Source organism: Artibeus jamaicensis, unplaced genomic scaffold (assembly GCF_021234435.1).
Source record: "Artibeus jamaicensis isolate MK-2021 breed Jamaican fruit bat unplaced genomic scaffold, CSHL_Jam_final scaffold_1964, whole genome shotgun sequence".
NCBI classification, from domain to species: Eukaryota; Metazoa; Chordata; class Mammalia; order Chiroptera; family Phyllostomidae; genus Artibeus; species Artibeus jamaicensis.
In genome coordinates this window covers 24,322,875-24,334,250 of record NW_026522030.1, presented here as the reverse complement: position 1 = coordinate 24,334,250, position 11,376 = coordinate 24,322,875, and the positions used below count along the sequence as shown (strand labels likewise).

General features: G+C 43.7%; 1 pseudogene; it reads right to left on the bottom strand.

Annotated features, from left to right (window-relative positions):
* Positions 1–2,122: 2,122 nt before the first annotated feature.
* LOC119060029 (farnesyl pyrophosphate synthase-like) lies at positions 2,123–3,160 on the bottom strand (annotated as a pseudogene).
* Between the last annotated feature and the right edge of the window lie 8,216 nt (positions 3,161–11,376).

The following is an 11,376-nucleotide window of genomic DNA, read 5'->3' as shown; positions in this document are numbered from 1 at the left end:
TGGTTATACAGAGAAGGGAAGTTTAGGAAAGGAGCCCACAAGTCAGAACCTGGTGCCTTCCTTCAGCTCTCTCTTAGTTTCTCTAATTAGAAGGACTCTCTCCTCTTACCTTAGCTTGAGTATACTTAATTTACCTGGCACTCCCATGTTAAGTGTATGTGTGCTCACACATATGTGAGTGTGTGCATACATTTGAAATTGTGTGTATGAATGTGTGTGTATATGTGATAAGGCACTCTATACTTTTGGAACTAGGATATTTTTGTGGTGCTCACTAATTTTTCAACTCTACCAGTTGTCATATGGCCTTGTAGCATGGTCTCAGCTCTTCGGGGGTGAACATTTTCATTTGATCTTAAGCATCTGCCATATTGGTCCTACAGGCAAATGTCTCTAGAATCAGAATCTTGGTAGTAGTGGTACATGTGCAGCTCAGTTCATCATTTACTGAGGGCCTCCTCTATGCCAAGTGCTGAGTGAGGCAGTCTCAACAAAACTGGGTAATTTACATGACTTTCTTTCAAGGAGCACTTCTGCAACCAAATGAAGCTTCGTGTGTCAGCTTATTCTGCACTTTCAAAATCTAACACACGCTATGTTAGGCCCTTCCGCTTCCTAAAAGACCAGTTGCATATTAGCTTACTCATGTACAATGCAGGCTCACAACCTAATCCAGAGAAATTCCATGCTGTTTTCAATTAGCTGCATTGCAAGGACAGCATTCAGAAGTCAGAGGTGCTGGAGTCAAGAGCTGGGTTTTATTATAATTCTCAAGTGGTCATGGATAGCTGGAGCCTTTGAAAGGACACAGAAAGGAAAGCATTTCGATGATAAAGTCTCAGGAATAAAAATCCAAGAGCAGAAATAAGTGGGAAAGGCATCCTGGGGAGATAAATAGTACTTTCTAGAGTGTGTTTGCTTCAAGGTAGATTCCCCTGTTACTGCTTATAGTAGTGATCTCCGTGAGAAATGTCAGACTTGAAGAAATGGCTTGTGGAATAAGTGTGATTTGTGAAATGCTACATCCTTGGCATCTGCATGCTGGGGGAGAGGGCTGAGTGGCTTCTCTAGGGCACGGTATTCTTTTATTTGCTTAAAACATGTTTTTTCTCCTCTAATTTTCCCAGAAGCTTACCATTAACAAATATGTTCTTTAACACCAAATGATATACCTGGAACTATGGTAAGCAATGGTGATACAATAGTGAGCAAGGTATAAGCAAGAAAAACACAAGGTAAATGATTATCAAGTAATTCACTGATTTTACTTGCAATAAATATTAATGAATGTTATGAAGGAAAAATACCCAGAAGTACATATTTTGGCCACCATAGTATGACAATGGAAACTTTCCTGCGTTCTGGGTTCCAGACCTCGGTTTGTCTGTATTGACTGTGAGCAGATTTGGTCATTGATGAACTTGCTCAAGAAGTACTCCAGCCTCTGCTATTCTTTTGGACTTGTGTTTTTCTCTGTCTCCATCTTTTTCCATCACTCCCACATTTCTCCTCTTAGTCCTGTACAGGCTCCGACCTTCTTAGGTCAGGGGTCATGGTCTTCTCTCTGAGTACCAATGCTCTACACAGTTAATGGTACATAGCAAGTGCCAAATAATATTGGTTTAATTGAACTGTACACCTCTTGCTGCTTCTCTACTTTCAAATATGGGCTTCAGCTGGGTATAGGGCCTGTGGTTCTTACCTGGGTATTAGTCTTCATTAAGGCCCTGCATTGAATATTCCCCACCATGAGGTCTGGTTCAGGCAGGTGCTGAAGGGTGAATGATGGCTGCTTGAGTGAGGGAGTTTTTTTGCTCCAAGTACTCCCCGTCCTTTATAGGATGATGCAGGTTTTATGCAGGTCTTTTCTCCCAGGCTCTCAAGGGATGTAAAATATTTGAATGTCAACTTTACTCATAAAGGGTTTCAGAATCAGATTGATGACTGTATCTCAGCTAGCATCTTCTAGATTCTCTCTGAGGAGCCCCCAACATGTTCAGGTGGAAGGCCTCAGTGTGTCATAGAAAATACAATGTAATACAGTCTTTTTTTGAGGATTTACTATAATTTATCAAGCAAATCTTCAATAAATTCTACCGTTCCTATCTGGGTAGTTTCTAGGTCACTTTTTCCACTTGTAGGTCTCATGTGCTGGCCTGAGGAAGATGGCTGGGGGCAGGGTCAGTGAGTGCTGCTCAATGAGACCTAAAGGCGGCTCCATCTTCCTCATATTGCATAAACACAGCCTTCAGATTCAGCTTCTCATAGAGCACCTTCCCCCGGGCTACCTTCTCAGCCACTTTCTGCCCATAGTTCTCCTGCACCATCTGGTACTGTCTGGACAAGCCCATTGCAGATACTAAAGCCAGCTGCATTAGTTGCCCTGGATGTCAGTGCCAATCTTGCCCACCACAGTGGAGTCCCCAGAGAAGTCAAGGTAATCATCCTGAATCTCCAGTAGGATCTTCTTATCATTGGAATGTCCCTTGTCCCATCAATGCTCACCATATAAGTGGCAACAACTATAGGAAGGTAAAAGGAGTAGAAAGCTGTCTTGTACTTGACAATAGATTGATACCATTTTTCAGTGAACCTGCGAAGATCCACAGTGCCTTGTGGGGCTATGATGAATTCCAGGATCTGTCCAGTCTCTCAGTCTGATAGCAACTTTGCAGGAGGAACTCAATCAGGTTCAGGATATAGGGCTGCTCCCGGCAATAGGGCTTTAGCAGTCAGTAGATACATGCTTCCAGAAGCATGTATCCTTAATGATACCCAAACCTATGCCTGGGTTCTGATACCAGCAGATCTGTTCCCATCAGTTGAGGACTGAGTTCATAATGCCATCTGACACTGGGAATAAAGCTTGGAGCATTTCCATACACCAGCCTACAGTCATGGCCCGCTGGAGACTATCAGCATCCAGCTTTCTTGGTTTCACCAGATCCTGGAATGTTACCAGCACCATCATACCCTGCTTGTACTTGCCTCCAATGACAGTGTACTCCAGAACCTTCTTGAGGGCAAGAACATCTCCCATTTCTGGATGCTCCATGTCATCCTCACTTAGCACCCTGACAATCTAGGAGAAGTACAGGATCAAATTCTGCTTTTTTTTTTTGTCAAAAACATTCAATTTCTGGTCTCTATTCATTCTGAGGGAGGACTAAAGTACTCTGTTGATGAATGCAGGTTCTTGGCCCTGTAATATGATCTTAACTCTACATTCCCCCTGCAGCCATCTGGAGAGTCCCCAGACATGAGCCTGGGCACTAACCCAGAGCTGCTGGTGTGGAGAGTGTGGGGTGAATGAACAATGGGCAGGCAGCTATTTTACTTGCGCCACCATAAGACTTTCAAACCAAAATGCATACGAAATGGACAAAATTATTAAAAGAAACTTGCATGGATATACACCATGGATTTGAGTGAACTTATTAAATGGCCACTCCGAATCTAGTACAAAAGAAGTTCAAGATATTGTTTTGGTCTTAGGAGGAGAGAGGCGACTTTATTTTAACATAATTTCAGACACACATGATCCAGTGTGTTGTGATACAGACTCACTCCTTTATGAAAAGTGAGGTCAGTGTGCACAGAGGCCTGGGGAAAAGAAATTGAGTTAAGGTACTAGACTGGGAAACACAGTTCTGTTTCCTTCTGAATGGATCCACAGTGGTGCTGGAAAACCATCTGGAGAAATGTAGCCCCAGGAGTAATAGCATGCTGTAATGCATTTGATTAAAAAGAGGAAGAAAAAGCCATGGTGTGTGTGATTCTCATGTTAGGAATGGGGAGCAGGCGGCCTGCAAGTCGTGGTCCATGGAGATTTCGCCTGGATTACTTTAAAAGCACTTTTGCAGAGCCAAGCAAATGAAAGTCATGTGTTTATTCATCAAGGAGACCTTCTCTTGGGAATATTTTATTTGCAGTTGTATAAAGAGACAAAACCTCCACATTTTTAATCTTCCAGGCAAGAACTTTTAAGCACTGGAAAAGCAGTGACTGGAAGAATGAGTTTGGATGTCTCAGAAATCCTGATAAAGTTTGGGAACTTGTCCAGGCTCTTTGAACTTTTTGGCTGTGTCTTATTGGATTCTCTGTCTGTTCTAGCAAGTTCACTCGCAGACATGGTGTTTTCATCAAGGGCTTGGCCCCAGAGAAGCAAAGGTAACAAACACTGAGACACTTAGTCTTGAGTGTGGGATGTCTAAACACCCCCATATTTCCTCAGGCTTCAGTGGGAGTTGGAGAGACATGCTGGGGTTATTTATTTCATCTGGGGGAAATCTTCTACCAATCAAAAATATCTTTGAGGTGTTTTAGTGGTCAGATTCCAAGCCTATCAGTCAAGTGGTATCAGGACAATACAAAGGGCCTCATCATAACATCATAGGATGAGCGGAATGAGACATTCCTCTTCATTGTTTAGAATTTAGAAGGTGGACACTCCAATTCAAGAAGCCAAAACTGCTTTGTGCCTTTAGTTTGGACCATAGGAAACTGGATTCAATCACAGATAGCCTACTATAGCAATTTGTGATTCTCAGTATAGACATGGTGACCTGTCTTGAGTTTCAGGGCCCTTGGCAATTGTTTTTAAATATGTGAAGTCTAGAAAATTATGGAGAAGAGATTTTTTTTAAATCATCACACTTAATTTTGTATGCCATTAGAAACAAATGGAGCTGCTTTTGAGGCAATACAATTTAGGTAATATCCATTAATTGCCTATTGCTGCATAACAAATTACCCCAGAATTTTGCAGATTAAAACAACAAATATCTATTGTCTTACAGTCTTGTGGATCAGAATTTAGGCATGGTTGAGTTGGGTGGTTCTGGCTCAGGGTCTCTCAGCAGGTTGTGCTCAGGATGTCAGCTTGGGCTGCAGCCATCAGAAGGCTTGCCTGGGGCTGGACAATCTGTTTCCAAGGTGGGACCATTGCATGGCGGTTGCAGGAGGCCTTAGCGCCTTGCCATATTGGCCTCTCCATGGAGCCGCTTGAGAGCCCCCATGACATGGCAGCTGGCTTCCCCCAGAATGAACAGAGAAGAGGGGGAGAGCAAGCCCCAGTGCCTTGACCTAATTTTGGGAGTCACACTTTTCTTCTGCCATATTTTCTTCCTTAGAAGTGAGTCACTTTTAAGGGGAGAAATTTTAATGTCCAGATTTTGCTGGGAGGAGTATCAAACAATTTGTGGAAATATTTTAAAATCAACACATCATGAGCCTCAGAAGTCATTGACATGGATGTGAATCCAATACTAATTGCATCACCAGGGAAGGTCGATGAATCTCTGAGTTTTAGTTTACTTGTATGAAGTGATATTCAAAAGACCTACTATGCAGTGTTATTTCGAGGATTAGAAATTATGCTTTGAAGTATTTCAAGTAGCCTCTTGCCTTTAGCTGTAGTCCAATAACAAGTAGATATGATAATGAGAATGACAATGATGATGGTGATGTTAAAAGATCTTGGGAAAGTGAGATAATCTCTCTGAGCCACATTTGATTTATAATACCTATCTCCTGAGACAATTGTTAAGATTAAATACTCTAACTTTTGAGAAAGCCATTCCTGGAACAAAGTATATTAGTTTTTCTAGTCTTCTGGAGAAATGCTATATTTTAGTTGCTCTTCTTATTAAAAAACCCATCATATTAAAAATGGAAACATTAGCTGCCATTAATGTCATAAACACTAAACTTCTTAGAGTATACCCACTGAGAAAAATAGTGAATTGACATTTTAAAATCTACTCATCTGGACAAAAGTGTTCATCTTTCCTCCATTAGAGGGGACGATTTCTTGCATGATTCCTGGCACTGACTGGTTGTTCTGGGTCGGCCAGTCTCTTCATATTGTAGTACCTTGAGATTACATTTATTGTGCCCTCTTACAGAGAATGGTGTAGATCTGACCATAAAATCCACTTGTACACACACACCACACACCAATCTGTCACTTAGTGTGTCAGTTAGTGCATTGTTACCATCTGAAAACAATTATCCTGTGGATGGCGATGCAATTAGATATGAAAAGGGATGGAAAATATCAGAGTGAAGTATTTGGTGGCAAATGGTTTTTACTGTTCCAAAATGATGCTTTGCCCAAAAGCCAGGGGGACTTTTGGTATGACGATAAAGCTCAACCATTACTGGTGTGATGTATCTGCCCAGTAGAGCAATCGGATCTTGGAGCAGTAAGTAGCAGGGTGTCCCATTCAGCACTCATTGTTTTAAAAACCAGGTCCCCTTTTCCCCAAGAACAGGAAGTTGAACTGGATATGAGCAGTTCCTGGCGTAAAGTAGTAAGTTTGGCTCCAGCAAAAGCCCATTTATGCGTGGTAATTTCAAGGTTCCCGGAATTTAAGGTGAAGTTGGAAAAGCCACCATGAATTTGAGGGGCAAGGACAAGGAGTGTTGTAACAGTGATACAAATGGGGAAAGAACAAAGAACAAAGACCATTATCTGCCTGCCCTGGGAAGACACTGCTTCCCTAGGTGCCACCTCTTCTTAGTCAAAGGCGGGGTGGGTAGGGAGCTTCCAGTTTTCCCCGGAATGAATTGTCAAAACTTTCCCCTCCAGGCTTGAAACATGTTCTCCTCTGAGCTGCTCAGCACGTTGTCAAACCAGTCTTTACTTGAAAGACATATGGCATCAATGCAAAAGATGTCACACGAGTCCCCGCCCACCCAGCCCTACTTTCTAAAAAATGTTATATCCTGCGCCTGTAGCCCGCAGAGTGGAGGCTGATGCAAGCAGGCGGTCCTGCAGGGGAAGCTGCCAGGGGCCGGAGACCCCCATTTAGGGAAGGTCCTTGGCTAGTTCCTGCAGAGCAAATGAGGGAGAAAAACTATTGACAAAGAGGGGGCGGGGTGGGTGGGGGGAGACAAAGCAGAGGCAACACGGCAAACGTGGGTTTCATGGAGCTTGCAAACCTGAACTCAAATATTAAAAATGCTTTCATCAGTCTCCTTAATCCAGAGAAATTCTTTTTGGCTTAGATGGGAGGAAAAATCAGTCCCTTAAGGGGAAAGCAAGAGGAGAAGGAGGTAATAAGGATGTGAGTCAGACGGGGAATTGCTGGCAAATGCATTCACTTCAGGAGGCGGAGGAGGAGTGTTTGCAGCTGATCTAACGTTGCAGACCACTGGTTATGCCTGCCTGAACTTCACGGATTTCTCCCTTTAGTTATGAAGAAGCTTTCACTCCATGTAGTGGAGGAAAGGTTAAAAACATTTTTTTTCTTCCTGGTTCACGTCATCTCTGGGGAATATGCGGCACTTGGGCTCCAAAGCTGTGTTTTTCTTTGGGTTTTGCCTTTTAATAGGGGTTGCAGAAAGTGGTTATAGACATTTGAGGGAAAATAAAGCTTGTGGTTTATTAACAGGGCTGGTTTTAATCAGCAGTGATTTGACTAGGGTAACATTAGAGCTACACGACTGATAACTGATCCTATGATTTTCTATGCTTTTAACCCCAAACTGAAGTCTTGTGGATTCACTGACAGAAATGTATGTTTCCCTGGCCAGGCTGTGGGGAGTACGTGTTTTGTGAGGTCAGGATGAGGGGAAGACAGGAGAGGCTGGGGACCTGGGCAGCTGCCTCAGGGAATCTTCTCAGCTGGAATTCCAGCTGTTAAGAAGCAAGTCTCAGAGACCCAGACTTACTGCAGCAAGTGGAAGTGGGAGGAAGGAGTGGAAGGCAGGTTCCAGCTCCTTTTTGGCCACTCCAGGTCGGGCCCCTGACGGCCCAGTATTTACGTGTAGCATTTCGCACACCGGAGGTGCCACCCCAGGTGGTGACACATCACATTTTCCAGATGTTATAAGTAATGTTGTTTCTTCTTTCTATTACGAAAGTTGGAGAAGTCTAGGCCCCTTCCCAGGCAGAAGGCTGATCTCCTGTCCCACACAGAATGAAATCTTCTGGAACTCTCCCACCCAGTCTAATAACATGACCTCCACCAAAATCACTGCCAATATCCCAACAAAACGTTCTCTGCAAAGAGTAACTTTGTTTTCTTAAAACGTATTTTTTTTAAATATTTTATTTATTTATCTTTAGAGGGGAAGGGAAGGAGAGAAAGAGAGAAACATCAATGTATGGTTGCGTATGTGCGTCCCCTGCTGGGAACTGGCCTGCAGGGAACCCGCCTGCAACCTGGGCATGTGCCCTGACTGGGAATCGAACCGCGATTGTCTGGTTCGCAGGCCCGCGCTCAATCCATTGAGCTACACCAGCCAGGTTAAAACGTATTTTCTTAAAAAAAGGCAAAACAGACCCAGTGTTTACCTTCCTCTAGCGGACTGCTCAGAAGACAAGTGAGATGGTGTACGGAGCCCCCGAGAGCCCTGGCAGTGAGGGCCATGAGTGAAGGGACTCACCCCCTGTCTTCCTGCTGCCATTTCTCTCACGCTCTGTGTTCCTGCGTTTCCATGTATACAAGCTATTCTTCCCAGCACAGAGAGTGCTTTGGGTGTTTAGAGGTTGTTTTTATTTTTTCCTTATTCTTATGCCAGAGAGGCACTGGCCAGTCCCCAGTGTCTCCCTGGGTGTCCCTGGTGAAAGGGGAACACCACGTAGCCAGGAGACAGCTGCCCCAGGCGATGGTGGAACCAGGCACGTGGCAAGGGAAGAATCTGAGAGAGCACCCCTGCTCCACATAAGGGTTAGCCCACGTCTACCCACCCAGCACCCCTTGCTTCCTCTCTCCCTCCCTCTGACCTCACTGCCCTCACGTCCCTCTTCAGCGGGTGTCTCCTGGGGAGCTGCCCAGTCCACAGTACCAGCTCCTTTTGGGGGGCTGCCCCTGACTCAGAGGGGTGGACCCGCAGAAACCATGCCTCACCACCCTTGGCTGGCATGTAGGTGCCCAGTTATGGAGCAATAGGTTCTCTTTCTCGGGAGCATGAAATCCTAATGATGAATGGCAGAGACGAGAATTCGTTAAAACTGGGTCTCATCAGTGACAGAGTTCTGGAGCAGCAGTCGCCAAGTGTTTCTTTTCCATTATGCGTAGGTTTAAAAAATGGGCCATGTGTTCCCGATATCTTTATCTTTATGTATTTATGGATTATATACTTGTACTACTATTACTATTGCTATTAATATTTCAAGGCATACTACCTACTAAGTGTTTTGAAAAATGAAAAGTAAACTTGGCCCTGCTGGCAGCAAGCAGCCCTAGTGCCCGCATCCTTCTAGTACTGTTCTGCATCAGGAAGAAGCAGGACTTCTTAGATGAACGGCTGACTCTAGGACCCGGGAAGGAGATATGCTGGAGATTCATGTGGAGGACATGGTAGTGCTGGGAAGTAAGGACTTGCTCAAACAAAATAACAGAATAACACAGACACGTCAGAGGGACACGGGAACCACTGAAAGAGCGCTTGGGTGAGCGGCCATCCTGTGCATGGCAGCGTGTTCAGCGGTGTCCCTGGCCTCTACCTGTTAGATGCTTGTCCAGTGGTGACAACCAGCAATATCGAAACATTGCCAAGTGTCGCTAAATATTCCCCTCGGGGGGCAAAATCACACCCTCCCAAGTGGAGAACCATTTCACTTAAAGAAACAATTGAGTGTGAAGGCTGGTGTCAGATTTAAAAAGTGTAAGAACACACTCATGAATAAAAAGTGGCCATCCCAATTTTGCCAACTGCACACACACGTATTTGTATGTGTTTATTTCTTAATTTATCGTTGTTAGGTGAATTTGAGGAGACGACTAGGTGATTATTCATACGGAGCCAGTGCGGACTGAGTATGAGATGACAGTGTCATTAAAGTAAGGAAGAACAAACCACACAAGGCCTCCAGGAAAACGAGGACCAGAGGAACAAGGTTCCGAGGGTCTGAGAGTGGGAACAATGTCTCCACACGCTGGTTGTATTGCCTCCTAGTAAACACAGTTAAACAGTTATTTATCGAGCACTTGCCCTGAACCAGGCTCATGTCACATGCTGGTCTTCTGTGTAATCCTCCTTCACGTGCCGCTTGCTTCTCCCCACGTCATTCCTTCCCTCAAGGGTCTCATGATGGTGACCAGAGGGCCTGGGACACCCTCCCTGGCTCCACAGTGGGCCTGGCTCCTCGGAGACAAACCACGTACTCAGGCCTTTCCCTGTCACTAAAAATGTCTAATACTCCTATCGCTGCTCTCTGTTACATGTCAATGTGTATATATACACACACATAAATACACACATGATTATTACATGATATACATATAGTAATATATACATAATGGAGCCGGCTAACACCTTCATTGCCTCATTAATTACTGTTTATTATTTGTGGTGAAAAGATTTAAAATCTACTGTGTTAGCAATTTTCACATGTATGTGGTATTATTAACTATAAGCACCTAGTTGTACATTAGATTACCAGAATTTATTTATCATATAACTGGAAGTCTGCACTCTTGACCAAAATCTCCCCATTTGTCCCACCCACCCCCCAACCCTTGCTAACCACCATTCTGCTCTGTTTCTGTGCGTTTGGCTTTTTTAGATTTCACACACAACTGATATCACACAGTATTTGTCTTTCTCTGTCTGACTTATTTCACATAACATAATGCCCTCAAGGTTCCATCCATGAGGTTGCAAACAGCAGGATTTTCTACTTTCTCGTGGCTGAATAGTGTTTCATGGTGTCCATACACCACATCTTCCTTATCCATTCATCCACTTAGCACTTAGGTTCTTCCTACGTCTTGGCTGTTGTGAGTAATGCTGCAGTGAACACAAGGACACACATATCTGTCTGAGATCCTGATTTCATTTTCTTCGGATATTTAGCCTACATGGGTTATATCTGTCCTTCTAATCTTATGCTTCCTTAAATACCCTCAATTAAATATTCCCTTTTCTATGATTTCCCCAATCAGAAGTTTATTTCTTCTATCTGCAAACTCCCCTAGCTCTCCCAGTGCCCTGACAAAGGTACAATAGCCTACATACCACTTCCCTGATAGACTGTATGCTGCCATTGTCATTAGAATATTATTTATTATTATTATCATCAATCTTTGCATTCCCTGCTAAAAGTGCTCAAAATTTACTTAACTAAAAGCTATTTTAAGCCCTGGCTGGCATAGCTCAGTGGATTGAGCGTAGGCCTGCGAATCACACGATCGCGGTTCGATTCCCAGTCAGGGCACATGCCTGGGTTGCAGGCCAGTTCCCAGCAGGGGACTCATGAGAGGCAACCATACATTGATGTTTCTCTCCTTCCCTTCCTCTCTAAAGATAAATAAATAAAATATTAAAAATAATAATAAAATTAGTTTTAAAAAAAGCTATTTTAACTAAGGTATAACTTACCGTTGATTAATTAATGTGTTACTCCCTCATCTTGTTGACATT